Source organism: Cervus canadensis, chromosome 4 (genome assembly GCF_019320065.1).
Source record: "Cervus canadensis isolate Bull #8, Minnesota chromosome 4, ASM1932006v1, whole genome shotgun sequence".
In the NCBI taxonomy this organism is placed as follows: Eukaryota; Metazoa; Chordata; class Mammalia; order Artiodactyla; family Cervidae; genus Cervus; species Cervus canadensis.
This window is the reverse complement of record NC_057389.1, coordinates 59,219,260-59,234,250: the sequence shown is the minus strand read 5'-3', so window position 1 is coordinate 59,234,250 and position 14,991 is coordinate 59,219,260. Positions and strand designations below refer to the sequence as shown.

Genomic DNA, 14,991 nt, shown 5'->3' with positions numbered 1-14,991 from the left:
TAAACTGTATTCCTCCACCTCCACACACATTTTAACAGATCATCCTGCCCACTCAAAGTGCCAGCACCTCACTTTTGAGACCAGTGACCTACAGCACTGGTTTCCTAACTTCATCTGGGGGTGGGGTGGGGTTTGTTCAATATAGAGATATTCAGCCACAACCCCAGTCTAGCATCCATGAGAACCTGGCCTGGGACTCTGTATGTTTAATCAGCTCTTCGAGTGATTGTAATACATACAAAGTTTTATGAACCATATGTCCATACGGTGTATGGACATACACCATAGACTGCAAACTATTGCACGGCCTACAAGTACTTCACCCAGAATCTCCTTTCCTGACATTCCTCCACCTCACTCTACTCGCCAACAATATTTAACCACTTGAAATTCACAACCCACACCTCCCAAGCTGTGCGTGCATTCTGCTTCCTGTCTTGGAGCCCTAACTCAACACCATGACAAATTCCATCTTGTACATCAAACTTCCAATTCACCATCAAGTCTCAACTTTACTTCCTCTGTCAAAGCCTCCATGACTTCCTAAGGCAAACAGTTCTCCTTCTCTTTTACTCCTATTGTGTTTCCTACCTTTTTAGCAATGATCCCATAGAATCTAAAAATATGTCTGTCTCTTTTTTTCAAGAGAGGACCTTGTAGGTAGCGACCCTGTCATTTCACCTTTGTATAGCCTCATACAATCCCTAACACATAATTTAAAGTTTAAAATATATGTTGAAAAAAAATAAAATAAAATATATGTTGAATAAAGACATAAATAAGAAGCATAAATAAGAATAACACTGGCTATTCAAAGTTAAGAAGAAGTGAATATCTCCTTAAATGATTAAAAACTAAATAAAAGATCAAAAGTGGCTGCCATATCTCCTTCCAGCAATAATCAAAGATAATCAAATCAAGAAAGAAAAGCACTTTATAATAACTTTAGAGTATAATATATAAAAATACAACAATCACTACATTGCATATCTAATACTGATAATAATAATAAAACTAATAATACTGTAAATCAGTTATAATTTTCTAAAAGAATGAAAAGAAACTCTGATTTATATCTACAAGCACTTCATAAGTTATTTCTCATACCTAAAAAATGCTAATTTTTAATATAAAAGGCACTATTCCCTTTTTACAGGTACTAAGCCTCAAGGCACTGAGCTAAACTTCAAAATTTGTAAATGATGATGCTAGAATGTGCTGCTGGATCTAACTCCAAATCTAACGGAAGTAATTTAAGCCTTAAGAAACTAGTAACACTAACATGAGCAGTATTATACGGGCAAAAAGATTTACTCTCACATCTACTTGGAAATAAGCCACAAATCTAATTCAAAAAGTCAAGGAAACCATAAGGTACCTGAAGTTAGTCTCCAAGATAGATGAAGAAACTTCCTCAAAGTATTTATCAGTAGTCAGATCTTGAGTTTTATAAAGTTCACATAACAGTACATGAAAAACAGGTTAGAGGGCTAGAGTGATGTTTAATCCTAAAGTATGAGAAAATGTGACACTTTAAATGACGTCTCCTCATGAAAGGGTAAGTCTGTAATGTGCTAGAGCAAGCTGACTCCCAAACCATTCCTTTACGTGCACTCCAAGGTCACTGGTTACTACTTTAGCATGATTTTCTACTAAGTCAAAGTGAGTAAAAGTTAAATTAGCTCTTCGACTAAGTACCAACACAACTGAGTCTTTCAAAAAAAAAAAAAACAAACAAACAAAAAACAGCTCTAGAATTTAGAAGATGACACAAAATATCTGAGAAAGCATATATGCATTAAAGAGAACACATTCTAGTCAATTACATTATGTGTATGATCTCAACTGTGACAAATGTTGACTCTTCAAGACTCCTCCATTCCAGCAACTTTTCACCTTTCATGTTCCTCCACTGAAAACATGCTCACCTTGGGCCTACTAATGAGTATGGTCTTAAGACTAGCATATCATTTCTTGCTGCTCTTTAATACCAAACTACAATACACTTCTTTTTTTTAACCATTGGAAGTAATTCCACAACTTGTTCTAACCAAATGGATCCTTTGAGAGCAGAATATTTCTCTCTTTTTGCACAGACCTGTGTAAAAATTGCTGGGGGAGTATGGGGCAAGAGTGACATACAAACAAAAAAGCACTGATTATACTTTTTTGTATGTGTCTTTTCAACTTAATTATGAACTCTGAGAGGAAAAAAAAAAAAGGATTTCAACTTTGTTTCCCAGGTTGTGAATATTATACAACAGCAGAACTCTAATATCTGAAATGATGCTATCATTTCTGGTATACTTTCCAGTTCACTATCCAACTGAATCTTCACAACCATCCCCTGTGAGATAAGCATAGTAGATTATCATTTTCTTTCTCAGAAGAATAACAAAAAAAAAATTTCAGAGAGCTGAAGAAACTGGTTTAAAGTCACTTGACTAGTGAGCAGGTCACTAAAACAGTGAGTAGAAATCTAGTCTGCTGCCTTTAGTTGACGCTCTTTTAGACAACAATGACTGCAGACAACACTGAAAATACTGTCTGAAGTTTTACTGAAACGTATGAAATGATACTTCATAAAGGTAACTCATAAAGCAAATATTCTGTACTTGCCATTCAAAAATCATTATGCCAACACTTGTACATATATCTTTTGAAATTATTAGTTTCAAAAGTGGTTCTACAATGAACCACAATATGGTCTGCTTTTAACTTAAAAATATTCTCTTATCTGATCCTAAATTTGAGCTCCTTTCACTTTTCCAAATTTTTAATCCACTGTGTGTGTGTGTGTGTGTGGTGCTCAGTCTTGTCCAACTCTTTGTGATCCCATGGACTATAGCCCACCAGGCTCCTCTGTCCCTGGAATTTTCCAGGCAAGAATACTGGAGCAGGTTGCCATTTCCTCCTCCAGGGAATCTCCCAACTCAAGAGATTGAACCGCATCTCCTGAGTCTCCTGCATTGGCAGGTGGATTGACTGGTATCCAAAAAGGACCTCCCTCTAGTCTTCCCCCAAAATACTAAGCACCTACTATGTCAATCAGCAAGTGATCTGAGCTTTATTTTCACTTTTCCTTTTCAATTACAAGCAACAGCCGCCTGATACACAAAATCAAAAATGCATATTTTAAGTAAACAGTTCAAGGTTTTCTATTTTTCTATTTCAGAAAAGGGCAATAACAGAAACCAGACATACATTTCTCTGAAAAATGCTTAAAACCAAAGAGAATAGAATTATTACACATCATATACAAAAGAAAAAATATACTGAACTTAGGTAAAAACCCAACCAAAAAGATTTAGAGTATTTATTTCTCTAGTAGAAACCTAATAAATTTCATTATCTTGTCAACCCACTGCATATCCCTCAACCTAAGACTTTTATACATGCTGGTTCATTTACCCCAAACACTGTTACTTACTTCCTCTTTCTCATCTTCCACTCTTACTCAAGTCTCATTCTTGGAGGGGGTTCTCCAACCCATCTAACCTAATGATATCCCCTGTTATTTTCTTAGGGCACATTATTCCTCAGCTCCAAAACATTCATCCTAAGTTTTATCACATATCCCCTTCTGTGTCTGTTTAAAGTCTCTTTCCCCCAAGAGAATATATAAGTTCCTTAGAGTCCACTGGTGGGTTGCTTTTTTAAAAGACAGCTTTATTAAGGTATTATTTACATATCATAAAATTCACTCTTTTCAAGTGCATAATTCAGTGTCTAATAAATGTACAGTTATACAACTATCATCAAGTAACTGCTCTGGTTTTGCTCCTTCATGTATCTTACATTTAGAAAAAGAAAAATAAATATCCCATGAGTGAATAAATAAATCTGATAATGAATTATCCTTCATACCATTACAATTCATATCTATTTAGTGTACCATGTGATTATGAGTTGGTGCATTAAACCCACCTTTATTACATTCTATTTTAAAAATCCTTCATTATTCCCATTTCCAATCAAAGTCAGCTCTTCTACAAGGCCCCAAAGTGAACCACCCCACATAGGAGCCTACTGCATCACTTGGAGAACACTGTTTCAGGTCAAGTTCATGTGTACATACTACACTTTCTTTTTCTCCATCCAGTAATCCCCTTCTCTGCTCCTAGCTATGTTAACAAAATATAAAGAAAGGAAAGTTCAAGAGCATTAATCCTACTCATTGGAGAGGATTGAATCTTCGTTTAATGCATCACCTTTGTAATGCTAAGGTTATAGAAGTAAGGTCTCCATCCTGATATATATCTAATTGACATCTTTTTAATGCAGTGTGACTTACTAAATAATTGGAAATGTTTTTCACATGAAAAATCTCTTTGCTGTTTATCCATCTGTAAACAGAAATTTCCTTTTTTTCTTTTTTTGCCGTGCCTTGTGGCATGTAGGTTGCTAGTTTCCCAACCAGGAATCGAACCAATGCCTCCTGCAGTGGAAGCATGGAGTCCTAATCACTGGACCACCAGGGAATTCCCCAATTCTATTTTTTTTTTTAATTTCAGTATTTCATTCATTTTTAAGAACCATTAAAGTTTTCAGATAAAAGATTTAAATCATTTACAAAATGACTTTTTGAAAGTAACTCAACAACAAAGAAACAAACTCAATTTAAAAAATTGAGCAAAGGGCTTAAACATCTTTCTCCAAAGATACACAGATGAAAAGATGGTCAGCATCAGTCTTAGGGACATACAAATCAAAATCACAATGAGATACCTGTTCACCCCCATTAGGATGGCTATTACCAAATACACCAACAAACAAAGGGAAGTAACAACTGCTGAAGAGCTGGAGAGAAACTGGAACCCTTGCGCATTGCTAAATGGGAATGTAAAATGATGCAGCAGTCCTGGAAAACAGTTTAGATGTTCCTCAAAAAGTTAAACACAGTGTTTTAAGAGAACAGCATCGAAATATGTATATCATCTAGGGTGAAACAGATCACCAGCCCAGGTTGGATGCATGAGACAAGCGCTCGGGCCTGGTGCACTGGGAAGACCCAGAGGGATCGGGTGGAGAGGGAGGTGGGAGGGGGGATCGGGATGGGGAATACATGTAAATCCATGGTTGATTCATGTCAATGTATGACAAAAACCACTACAATATTGTAAAGTAATTAGCCTCCAACTAATAAAAATAAATGGGGAAAAAAAAAGTTAAACACAGAATTATCAGCAACTTCATTCCTAGGTATATACCTAAAAGAATCAAATGCAAGGACTTAAACAGATACTTGTACACCAATGTTCATAGCAGCATTACTCACAAAAGCCAAAAAGTAGAAACAATCCAAATACTCATCAAGAGATGAATGAATAAATTAAATGTTGTATGTACACACGATGGAATATATTATCCAATCTTAAAAGGGAAGGAAATTCTGATACACACTACAATACGAATGAACCTTGAAAAACATACTAAATGAAATATGCCAAACACACAAAAAGGACAAATGCTATTTGACTCCACCTATATAAAGTACGTAGAACAGGCAAATTAGAGAGACAGAAAGTACAACAGCAGTTACCAGGGGCTAGAAGGAAGAGGGAATGGGGAACGACTGCCTACACGGTTTGTTTGGAATGATGAAAGAGTACTGGAAATGGATACTAACAATGGTGCACGAGGGCTTCCCCAGTGGCTCAGCCCAGAATGTAAAGAATCAGCCTTCAATGCAGAAGACCCAGGTTCGATCCCTGGGTTTAGAAGATCCCCTGCAGGAGGAAACGGCAACCCACTCCAGGATTCCTGCCAGGAAAATCCCATGAACAAAGGAGCCTGTAGGGCTACAGTCCATGGGGTCACAAACAATTGGTCACAACTGAACACCCATGAAGACAATGGTTGTACAACATTGAGACTGTACTTAATGCCACTAAATTGTACACTTAAAAATGGTTAAAATGGTATTTTTTACACTTAAAAATGGTTAAAATGGTAATTTTTACATTATACACATTTATCACAATTATTTTCCAAAATATAGCTACAAAAAAAATTTTTTTTTAAATATAGCTACAATTTATATTATGTTCTCCAATATTAAAGTCAGGGTACAACAAACAGGGAGGGGCTTTGGCAACCCACTCCAGTATTCCTGCCTAGGAAATCCCAAGAGAAGAGCCTGGTGGGCTTCAGTCCATGGGGTCGAAAAAGAGTCAGACATGACTTAGCAACTAAGCCAGGGAAGCCATGCACAGACTGGGGTTATTCATAGATGATAATAAAAATAGCTATTTTATTGGTGGGGGAAACTGACATGGCACAATACATTCATTTCAGTCATTATCTCTGTCCTAAAACAAATGACATTCTAATAAAAACAATAAAGAATAGGGAAAATTGTGTTCAGGGGGAAAGAGATATATAGGAAAATTGTACTTTCTGATCAATTTTTTTGTGAACCTAAAACTTCTCTAAAAACAGCCTACCAATTTTTCAAATAAATAAAATTTTAAAGACAGAAAATACAAGAATTCTATACTCATATTGATACCAAAAAATAAAACAGTATATGTAGTTTAAAACACATATACATCCATGGCTGATTCATGTCAATGTATGGCAAAAACCACTACAATATAAAAAGAAAAAAAGAAAAAAAAATATACACTGTCATGTCAACTATATCTTAAAACTGAAAACATACGTGAAAACAGATGAAAAATAATGTAAGAAAGAAGACAAACATGTAGTCTTATATTGATATAACTTTGTTCTGGAATTCTCAGTTAATGTAATTTCATAGCAAAATGAAATAAAAAAGAGTATTTTAAAATATTATAAAAAAAAAACCACATATACAATGTAACATTTACTTCACCTAAGGAATAATTTTATGACACTGATAAACCTTTCTACATCTTTCCCAGGATTTAAAAAGTGTCCCAGATCCCTAACCGGTAACACAATTAAATCATTGAAAATACGGCCCAAATTTTAAAAGCAGCAGAGATTAAGAAAATAAGAAGCTACCGACAGATACACAAATGAGAAATAGTTCATTAATTCCATTCAAGTACGGGCACTTACTAAATGCACATTACCTGAGAGACACCCAGGCCATAATACAGTATTGCATGCAAGGCTACAAAAACGAAAGTTGAAGACACAGCCCCACATTAACCCAGAAAGTCAGTAATTCAACACCACCCTTTAATGTCCGCCTTTTAAGGTAAGTGCACCTCAGTTATTTAACGTTCATAATCTGCATTTGGAAAAGGAAATGGCAACCCACTCCAGTATTCTTGCCTGGAAAATCCCAAGGACGGGGGAGCCTTGGTGGGCTGCCGTCTATGGGTGCGCACAGAGTCGGACACGACTGAAGCGACTTAGCAGCAGCAATCTGCATTGCTGAGGTCCCGGTTGCCATTTTTAGATTATCCTCAACTTGAAAATAAGGTAAATGCCCAATCTTAAGTACTTTTTTCACTGATTAGACGGCATAATGGGGAGCCGAATGAAATGCCTTTCTAAAAGTCAGTTCGGTTTTTAATTGACTTTTAATTGAAGTATACCAACTTCCCACTGGGCAAGTGTGTCAACTGATTGAATTTCCCATTACCTTATCTAGGAAACCAGGCGCCCTGAGACAGTGCTATACCCTCTCTAGCCTGGTCTATGCAGAGTGCATTCTAGACAAGTCCCCAGTGCACCAACAGCCCAATTTTGGCTATATTCTCTGAACGATTTAAGGAAGTAAGCAACCACTCTTCTCACGTGATCTTAAAAAGGGGCGCAATAGAGCCCGGATTAAACCACACTTTTTTTTTTTCGGCATCAACTTCACTGCCCAGCATGAAGGAAAAGGGCAGGGAGGCGGCGCAGGTCCGGTGTGCAGGGGAGGCTAGCAAACAAGCGTGGGTAGCTGTGCCTTCCACTTAGGGGGAGCTTGGCGGTGAGAACGCACACCCGCTCACGCGCACTGCAGCGGCTGAGAGCATCGAAGACTGCCACACCCCCTGGAAGCCAGGGGCACAGCTTCACCGTATTTTGCTTGAGGAGAAAGGGGACCCTCTCTACGGAATGCCGCACCTTCAGGGCTCTGCCCGGTCTCCCACGCACCCCGAGGGGCAAAGCCCTAGAACCCAGCGCGAGTGGGACACGGCGACGGGGGGCGGCAGAGGGGTGAGGGCCGCGGCTACGGGACCGGCGCATGCGCAGATAGGGGTACCCGCCCGTTCACCTACCCTTGGAACCGCGACGCCCCGTTCCCCGGCCGCGGCCGCTTCTCCAGGACCCGCGGCGACTGAAAGAGAGCGAGAACTGAGGCCCCAAGTGACTCCGCGACGGGCGAGCCTCTTCCTGTGGCGGCCACTGGCGGGAGGCTGAGGCGACGACTGTGGCTCGGGGCCAGCCCGGTAGGCGACCCCCGGATGCCCCCGGCCGTGGCGGCGGCGGAGACGCGGAAGACGGGGCGGGAGCGGCCACGGAGGCAGCGACTGAGGCGCAGAGCCTCCCTAACAGCAAGCGGAGGAGAGCGGAGGGCGGAGGGCGCAGGGCGCAGGGCGGGCTGGGGCCGGGCCGGACGTGACGTGCGTGGGAGGGGGCGGGGCGGGGCGGGCCCGCGGGCGGGGGCGGGGCGAGTGCGCAGTGAGAGCTGGGGACCCCCCTCAGACGCTGGGTGTAGTTCTGAAGTCTGTGCACTTAGAGCCCGGGTGAGGGGCGAGAGGGGTTCCGTCACTCCAAATTTGGGCCCCTGAGTTAGAGTTGAGAAGCAGGGCGCGGACCCGAGGGAGGTGTCTGGGGGTCCTTAGTCTGGAGAGGTTGGAAAGAAGAGGAAAATGGGGAGGGGACCTAGGAGTCATGAAGGGCGAATTCCGCAGCCCGAGGTCACTCCTGGTCTCTGCGGAGGGAACATGCCACTTTGCAGGAAACCAGAAAAACCCCGGTACCCTTATCTAGTGAGGAGAGTAGAGACTTGAACAGAGAATCTCCCGGCAAACTGAAGCGATGACTCACGTTCTCTTTCTCAGCGATGGAGATTAGACTAGGGACTCTGTCCGCCTCCACCCTTTCTCTTCACCCAAGGACACGACCTAGACTTCAGAGATGCCTTTGGTGCCGAAAGCATCGGGGAATATGAAAGTCGAGAGACCATATGCTTACATAGAGTGTCCTATACTGATCCAGAATTTGAGAGGCAAAGCTGAAAGGCAGAAAGAATGAGGGAGCTCTCGGAGCCTAGGGAATCTGGACTTGCTTGCATAGCCACCCAGACCGACCGTGCAATTCCTTCCTTCATACCACCTTCACAAAGGTACGAATATTCAGCCAGTCTCTCTCTCTCTCTCTTTTTTTTTTTTTTTTTTTTGCTTTAGTCTGTTAAGGACTTTGAGTAAAACGCAGTTTTCTGCCTTTAGATTCCTTGATAGGATAGCGGGTAGGTAGATCCACGCCTGCACAAAGAACTCTTGGTGTCAGTAAAAATGTTTAGTCGCTAAATTGTGTCCTACTCTGCGACCCCATGCACTGTAGCCCACCAGGCTCCTCTGTCCATGGGATTTCCCAGGCAAGAATCCTGGAGTGGGTTGCCATTTCCTTCTCCAGGGGATCTTCCTGATCCAGGGATCTAACCTGCATCTCCTGCATTGTCAGGTAGATTCTTTACCACTGAGCCATCTGGGAGGCCCCTGTGAAAATATAAACCACCACAATTCAGTTTTACCCTACCTGCCTGAGCTGGAAGTCAGAAACCCAGAAAATGTAAAAGAAGAAACCTCTTAGAACTTGGAACAAGATTTACCCAAAAAAAAAAGGAATGAAGGAAAAGAAAAGTCACCCTATGAGATGATCTGTAAATGTGTTACAGAGAACGGGGTGGCTCCCAAATTTCATTAGAGTAAAATAAACCATCTATCACCTAAAATGTCACATGCCCAGTTGATGCTGTCATAAGAGAGGGGTGGGGTCCATAAAGAGTCTAGAACCTGCAGAATCTGAATAAGAATGTACTGTGGGCTCTCTGTCTAGGAGAGAGGCTATGATTCTAATGACCAGGACCAATAACCCATCCATTAACAGAACAGTTAAAAAAAACTTAGTTCAGATTCAGTCTCTCACTCAACAAATACTGAATGCTTACTATATTCTAGTCTCTTAGAATACATCAGAAAATAAGAGCCCTGTCATTGAGTTTATATCCTACTAAACAAGTTAAAGATAGCCTTTAAGAAGACACAAAGACCCATGCTCTGATTCCACACTCATCAGGTAATCTTCCCATCACTCAGGAAATCTCAACTAAATCAACAAATCCAGTAAGAAGCAATTGTCCAAAGCATATGACTGGTACTAGTGATACTAGCAATACAGGTTTTCTCAGTACATTCACATCATGGTTAATAAATCAGCTTCCATCCATTGGCTTGAATTATAAAGTTGTCTTATCCAAATTAAATTCTCAGAGCCTAATTAAGCCTGAGTAAAGTGAAATGTAAGTGTCTGAATCTGCCAAACTGAGGACCAGGTTTCAAAGCAGCCCAATCAAGATGCAGCCTATATGCATTCAGTCTTGCATCTCTCTTTAAATATCTTAAATGGAAGCTTTACCTGTGATTCCATGCTTGAAGAAAAGGGGCAGCATGATTGCTTCTAAAGCTTAATCATAAGTGAGTAAAAAATTCATTGGAGAGGAAATCATTAGAGTAAAAACCCTCCTGAACCAGCTCTGCCTATGCAACACAGGCTCTTGTTGACATAACTGACATTAATAGTTACATTACTCTGAGTATGAAACCCAAGACTACACGCTCCCAGATGACAGAGAGTCCCTTGCATTCATGTGCTCTACTCCCAAAGCATGGGCTCTCAACAAATGAACTGATTCAAAGACCATTTTTCCCATAAAACTCAAGAGCATATCCTTGGAAGATATCTTTTCCAGATCCTACTTTGTTACAATAAGTAATCAATATGTTCAACATACAGAGTTTAGGGGTATAACTTTAAAAAACAGAACAAAAAAGCTTTCTTTTTAAATTTCATCATCCCTTTAAACCTGTGCGGTGGAGTCGATCTGTCATATACCTGACTCAGGTTCATGAGTTCTGTGGTTCCTATTAGGAATAGAAAGTCCTATGGTCATTGAATCACAGAGTGAATCTTTTCCGTCTTAGGACAGCTGGCTCACTGCTTGCCCTGCAGAGGCCTTATGCCGGGTCGGTCTTGTTCTCTCCCAGCTTACCAACCAAAAAACGGAAGAAAGAGAAAAAGATCGGGGAGCAGGAAAATCTGTAACTTTTACTTCCGTGTGGTGGTTTCACACTCTGGGCCTGGCAGGTGATTAAAGCTGCCTTTTTTCTAATGGATGCTTGACAGTTTTCAGAAACCACTACCATCTCCATTCTTTGGTGGTTATCATAGTAACCTTGATCTGAACAAAATCAAGATTTTATTCTGGCAGTTCTTTACTCTCTTTCCGTCCCTAAAAATCTGGTAAAAGTGAATGTTAGTCACTCAGTTGTGTCCGACTCTTTGGACCCCATGCACTGTAGTCCCCCAGACTCCTCTGTCTGTTCTTCTCCAAGCAAGAATACTGGAGTGGGTAGCCATTCTCTTCTCCAAGGGATCTTCCCGACCCAGGAAGCAAACCTGGGTCTCCACATTGCAGGCAGATTCTTTACCCTCTGAGTCACCATGGAAGCCCACTTCCAACTTCTTGTCTCTTGAAACTGTTTTTTCTCAGTGTGGACCCTGGCAGATAGGATCTAAGGTAGCTCTTATACTGGCCCATTTGTAAGTGACTCTGGGACCACCCCACACTGTGCAAGGTTATACACTCCTTACCCCGAGGGAATGCCATTCACATCATCCTTGTGGATTTGTATATTTATTTTGACAATTTTCCAGTAGGTGGCAGTAAAGTGTTTGGTCCAAACTAAATTAGTGGGAGTATTTTCCATTCAAATAGAATAAAGTGTCTGGAGGAGGGGGAGCTTTTTTCCTGATGGCCCTGTTTAGGCCATGTTGTATGTTGTATGGTCCACACCTGGTCCACATGATGCTCTCATGCACTTCTTGCCCAAACAAACTTGGAAATATAGGCTAATTCCAGTGCAGTTTCAGTGTTCCTCTTTGCTGCCGTTACAGTTGCCAGCCCAACTGTCAACCCAGCCTGTTTCGTGTCCTCTATTTTTCAGGCAAGAGACAACCACAAGTCCACCATGCTTCCTGTAACTGCTAGAGACACATCTCAAGTACTTTGAGTAGTTCCACTGAAGGTCCCTCTCACTTCTCTTGAGGTAAGAGGCAGGCAGGCATCTATGCTAAGAATCATAGCATACCAGCAACAGTCTCCAAAACAACACTCGGTAATTCTCACCTGACCTTTTATAACTTGTGAGTTTTTACATTCATCTCGTAATTTTGTCTGAATCCTCTCATTTCTAGGGATAATCCATTTCAGAATTCACTTTAGATTTTTTTTGGAGGGGGAGGAAGGTTTTTTTTTTTTTCTGTAATACCTTGGTGCGAGCATGCTCAGTCATGCCTGACTCCTTGCAACCCCATGGACTGTAACCCACCAGCCTCCTCTGTCCATGGGATTTTCCTGGCAAGAATACTGGAATGGGTTGCCATTTCCTACTCCCAAAGGATCCCAACCCAGGGATCAAACCCATGTCTCCTGAGTCTCCTGCAATGTCAGGCAGATTCTTTACCACCAGCTCCAGTGCTTTAGTTAAAGCAGTAGTTCTCAACTGGGGATAAATTTATGGCCATGTCTGAAGATGTTTTTGGTTGTCAAAACTCGGGAGGTACTCGGATTTACTTGGTGTTAGAGTGGATAAGAATCCTCCTGCCAGTGCAGGCGACATGGGTTCGGTCCCTGGCCTGGGAAGATTCCACAAGTCGTGAAGCAACTAAGTCCTTGCACCACAACTGCTGAGCCCACAACTCTAGAGCTCATGTTCCCCAACAAGAAAAGCCGCCAGAGAGAGAAGCCCATGCACTGCAGTAAAGAGTAGCCCCCACTCACTGCAGCCAGAGAAAGTGTGGAAGCAGCAACAAAGACCCAGCACAACCAAAAATAAATTAAATAAATAAATTATTGGGAAAAATAAACCTGGGAAGTACTTTTGGCATCCAGTGCATGGGGGTCAAGGATGTTGCTGAACATCCTAACTACACACAGGACAGCCTTCTCCACAACAAAGAATCATCTGACTGATAACATAACTTCAGATTTAATATCTTGTAACAAATAGAATATCTACATTTGGCAGTCACTAAGAGACTACTTTAAGATTATAGCACTTTTTCTTCATTTCTCCTACAAATGCTTTACTGGTAGGTGTAGAGGTCACAATTTAATATATAACTAGTGTTAGAAACAGCATTTCAGATAGCTGTTTGGCCAAGATAAGAAGTGACTGGTATATTTCTAAGATTTCTTCTGAAGGTGAGGCCTGCCAGGAAAATTATTACTTGAGTTGAGGTTTTTTTTTTTTTTTTTAGTTATTTCTTCGCAAAATGACTTTTCTAGCCCAAGGAAACAAACATTTTACCCAGCTGGTCTGATCAGAGGCTTTATGCTTCTCAGAAGTCAAGTCATGGGTCACATCCCTATGAAAGAAATGTATTTCCTGCAGCCCCAGACCAAGTCCTGGATACTCAGGAGGACTTCTGCATGTGTCACCTCCCTGATGTCACCAGTGTCACTGAGCTGAGACTTGAAGTCAGGGAGTAGCTCTCTGTAGTCACTTTGCAACAGATACCCTGATTATTCAAAGCGAACGCAAATGGTCTTCTTTCCTGCCCACTGTTCCAACCCTACCTTGATCAGTTTGATTCAATTCGGCTCTTTTAGATGTAGCAGGATGTTGAGCCCATCTCTTGTGCTATCAGTAAGGAAACTTTCATTATTCAGGCGCCCTCCTCACCCTTACTGATCTCATCTTTGACCAAGGCTATTTGAGTACTAGCATAACAATTAACTTTTGTTCAGTCAAGGCTGCTGTCATCTTTTTTAGTACAATTGTCTTAAGAAACTGAGCCACACTAGCCATCAAGACCCAGAGAGACATGTCCAATCACCTTCTCCCCTGCCAATGATATTATTTAGAAATGGACACAACAAACATTGAATACTTACGAATGCTGGCCTTGGAATAACACCATTGAACTTGTAATAAGAAAACCTACATCTGAGTTCTAGCCCTGTCCTTACTTGTCACGTGACTCTAGTCAAGGTACTTAACCTAAATGTACCTTACAGCCCCATTGGTAGAACAGGAAGAAGAATACTGAAATAAATTAGCATGCATAAAAGTGTATACTACAGTTTTTTGACTCCTCTCTCCTATACTGCTTTCAGAGACCTAAAGAAGTATCTGGAAATGTTTTGCCACCATATCTAGGTTTTTATTGCCAGGGATGAGACCCTATGTGGAAATTTTCCTTAGTAGAAGTCGCTAAATACTTGTCTGTTTATTTTTAAATGAAAACCAAGCACCACCCAAAACTCCCAAACTCTTAGTACTGTTTTTACATCTTTTGTACCTTGAGAATTACAATAAATACAAGCATACCTCCTCCCTAATTAAAAGCATATTTACAGTGCCCACTAATAGAATTAGACATACATGTAGATAAGAATGAGAAGATACTTGCAGTTTTGTGTGTGGGGACAACTACTGCACAGGGATATGAGGTTGTAACTACCCTGACTCCTGCAGAGCAGTAAAATGCTATCAAATTCAATCAAACTTGGCCAATTCATTCTTTTGTTCTTGAAGTATTCATCTCTTCTGGGGGAAAAAGAAAAGGCTAAACCTCTCCCCTCTCCCCAAGAAAAATTTAAATCTTCTGATAAAGAACCACTCACCAAAAGAAAAAAGAAAAGAAACACTCACCATTAGAGAGTGGTATTGCTGGGTCGTCTAAAGAATACAGTGGAGGTCTGTCTGTGCCACTTTCCCCAGGACCACTGTGCCAGTGTGCAAGAATGCTTGTTCTTCATAAACAAAAAAAATATTA

At 40.9% G+C, this 14,991-nt stretch overlaps 1 protein-coding gene across 5 annotated transcripts in view; it reads right to left on the bottom strand.

The window, feature by feature from the left end:
- FAM13B (family with sequence similarity 13 member B) overlaps positions 1 to 8,532 on the bottom strand; it is an 83,905-nt gene extending 75,373 nt beyond the window's left edge. For all 5 annotated transcript variants that reach the window (XM_043465416.1, XM_043465419.1, XM_043465417.1 and 2 more), the window contains exon 1: positions 8,205 to 8,532. The gene's annotated coding sequence lies outside the window, so the exon portion shown is untranslated. The remainder of the gene's footprint in view (positions 1 to 8,204) is intronic.
- Positions 8,533 to 14,991: the final 6,459 nt, after the last annotated feature.